Source organism: Triticum aestivum, chromosome 3A, assembly GCF_018294505.1.
Source record: "Triticum aestivum cultivar Chinese Spring chromosome 3A, IWGSC CS RefSeq v2.1, whole genome shotgun sequence".
In the NCBI taxonomy this organism is placed as follows: Eukaryota; Viridiplantae; Streptophyta; class Magnoliopsida; order Poales; family Poaceae; genus Triticum; species Triticum aestivum.
Genome location: NC_057800.1, coordinates 668,159,783 through 668,163,185, shown reverse-complemented (window position 1 = coordinate 668,163,185; position 3,403 = coordinate 668,159,783). Strand labels below are relative to the sequence as shown.

Sequence of the window (3,403 nt, the reverse complement as noted above, 5' to 3'; positions counted from 1 at the left end):
TTAAAGTTTCAAAATCCTTGTTACAATTTGTGTAACAATATATTTTTCTACAAGATATGCATCTGTAGATGACCATACATACAAATAAAGTAAATTCAGTAACAGATTGCTATCCACAATAACTACAGATTTTGACCATACAGATTTTGTAGATAAACACATACTAGAAGCTACAGCAGAACATGGGTGTAGAGGATACCACTCACGAATTAATTAATCTGCTAGCTGATTGGTGGTAGAGGAGGAGGTTTAGCCACTTCAGGGGCCTAGAAGGCAGGTTTTGTTGTACCTTGAGAGACAGGAAAGAAGTGGACAGAGCAGCCACCTGCTGCTCCAGCCTGGTGTTCCTCTCAAGCACAGCCTCATACTTCTCCTGCACAACACATTCAGTGTCAGCTCCACATCAGGCACATGATTAACTCATCACGAAATGCAGATGCATAGTGGCACTGCGCGAGATTGGTTTAAATTCAGATGTACCTTGAGGAACAGAACCTCCTCCTCCTGCTTGCCATTCGCCCGTGTCGCGCTGGTGTACTTCTCCTGAAGACAGATTCACAGCAATGGCTTCAGCAGGATCAACAACAATGTGGAGACAACAATTCAACCAGGAGAGTAGAATCCGATTACTCAGATTTAACTTGGCAGGCATTTATTGCAAGATAACTAACTAGATGAGTATGCTTTTTTTCGATAAACTAGATAAGTATGATGAATTTAAGCTGAGGAGTTGCAGAAGTACCTCCAAGGACTGAACTTGCTTTTTCCAGATTGCCATTGGCCTTTAGCACACACTCATACTTGTCCTGCAAATAAGATCGTCATGAGTTCAAGATCAGCCAAGGAAATACTCCATGGAACAAACAAAAAGAAAGTAAACTTCGCAATTCTTACAGAACTAGTGGAAAGAGAGATGCATTCTGATGATTAAAACTACCTATGTCAAGTGTACTTTGCAGACCTCTAGTGCTCCATTCCAGACATTATCAGACCACAAGATCTCCCAACTAAATCCATTTAAAAGGGACCACAAGATCTACCTAAAACTACAAGGGACGTAGCAGCACACGTACTGTAACTACTCGACTTTCTCAGCGATAAGAGGACATCGATTATCAGACAAGAAAAGTTGTTGCAGAGCTCTATAGACCATCCCTCACAAACTCCCATTCTTTTAAGCAATGCAGAGGAGCTTTATCCTCAGGACCAATGGAAGAATACAGATGATACATGCAGGCTGGCGATGCAATATGTTTGTGATACTATGGGAGAGTTTTAAGAATTACAGTGGAGTTTTATCCTCAGGAAAAACAGAGCATGGCAGATAAATGCATGTGTTTCTGAAACTACATGAGACTTAGATAAATGCATGGTACTGAAATTTTTTCTTCACTGGAAACTTCTACTTGAGCTAGATATGACAGATAAAGCTACTCAACAGGAAAATAATACACTCAATGATACACTCTGATGTATAGTTGAAACCAAAGGATAAGTCGAACGAAACTGTAACGAAATAGATGATTTCTCTTCTATAGTTAAAACTCAAGTATGGTTTTCGAGTCACGACTCATGCGAGTCACTCTGGGGCAGCGACTCGGAAGAAGTCAAGCCTAAGTTGTGACTAGTCGCGACTCAGAGTCGCGAGTCGACGCTAAGCTGAGTTAACCATATTTTTGCGACTCATAGACTAGTCGCGACTAGTCAAGCGACTCGAAATACATGCTCAACAGGAAAATAATACACTCAATGATACACGTGAATTAGAAATGTCCATTATACAGCCCAAAATGCCCATTATACACAGCCCAGAGTCTGTTCTACAGAAAAACACTAATCAACCAAGCAAGTAAAACCTTCTGAAAGCAACACTTTGGTAACCTGTAAGCAACAATAATTACTATCCCTGGTAGATATATACTACACCTCTTGATTTTGATGGACAAACACTCATACATTCATGAAATTTACTGAACATAAGCAACTCATATGTCAATTTCAAAACAGAAGAAGTGATACCAACTCATATACCAAACCATCGTTAACTCATAGTAGCTTGAATTGAGGACTGAAATGAAGTAAAATTTACTCTACTAGATACATTATCACAATAACATCATTACAAGCACCAATACTCTCAAATTCAGTATCGAGTTGCTAACTGAAACAAGTTCAGTTTAAAGCAGAGCAGAGCAGAGAACAAGAAACAGAGCTGCTTTCATGGCACTGCTGCTGTTTTGCCAGCCATTTTGCAATCTACACGGCAATTACAAGCACACACGACAAGGAAAACGCGTACTGAAGCTGGGAATTTGCAACCCACCTGAGCCGCTGTTGAAGTAGACGATGAGAATAATCACTCCCTGCAACGAACATACACACAACCAACCAGCAGCAGCAGAAGCGTTGTCAGCATTCAGAAGGCAAACATGCGTACAATCCCAGACAACTACATCAGCACTCCTGTGAGGGGGAGATGGGGGGAAAGGTGGTTACCAGGGCGAGCAGTGCCATGGTGAGCACAGGTGGTGGAGCAGGCTGGCGATGGTGGGCAGGCCCCCGTCCGAGGCCCGGCGGCCAGGGTTCACCGCCCTCCTCAACATCCTCCGCTCCTTGGTCCCCACCCTGACCGAACGGATCGATCCACTCGGCCAAGCTTCTCCCCTCTCCCTCCTCGATCGATCACCCTGCACCGACGAGTTGCATCATATTGAACCAGCTCGCACCACGAGAAACCGAACAAAAACAAACCCCCGCAATGCCGCGGGCGCGCGCGTCCCACGCGGCGCGCAGGCAGTCATATCGGCCGCCACTGGGCCTGGGCTCAGCGCGCGACGCAGGCTCGAACAAAAAACCCGGGAATCCCGGCGACTACTGCGGGGGTGGAGAGGGTACCTGTAATGGCAGCGGCGGCGGTGCCGGAGAGGGGGGTGATGGCGTTGGCGGCGAGGCTAGGGTTGGGGCGGATCTGGGGGGCGGCATCGGCTCCTCCTCCGTGGTGTTGACGATCGTCTCCATGGCCGGCTTGTGTTCGTTATGCGGCAGAAGGGACGGGGTGGGTGGGCGGGCGAAGAAATAGCGGTGTGGGGTCTTCGTCCTACGGGAGGCGAGGAGGAGCGGGTGGTGGCGCGCGGGTGCGGGCGGCGGGATCTGGATCGGGGGCGGGAGGTAGGTGGCGGCTGTGAGGAGTGGATCTGGATCGGGGGAGAGAGGGGAGAGGAGTGGAGTTAGGGTTTGGCTTGGCCTGCTGAGAGCGAGTGGGACACGTTGGATCCGCCTGGTTTGGACGGTTCAGATCAGATAGAGTGGGGTGATCCGTGAGAAGTTTTCTGATTGGTCTGAGAATCTGTGATTTAAAATAATTTGTGAAGCAGCTATCAAAAATATTTTGCAAAAGGGCATC

At 46.8% G+C, this 3,403-nt stretch overlaps 1 long non-coding RNA gene across 1 annotated transcript; it reads right to left on the bottom strand.

The window, feature by feature from the left end:
• Positions 1 to 230: 230 nt before the first annotated feature.
• Positions 231 to 764, bottom strand: LOC123059018 (uncharacterized). The gene is made up of 3 exons (XR_006427343.1): positions 743 to 764; positions 481 to 543; positions 231 to 373 (listed from the first exon to the last, which is right to left on the bottom strand). It is a non-coding gene; the product is annotated as an uncharacterized lncRNA (long non-coding RNA).
• Positions 765 to 3,403: the final 2,639 nt, after the last annotated feature.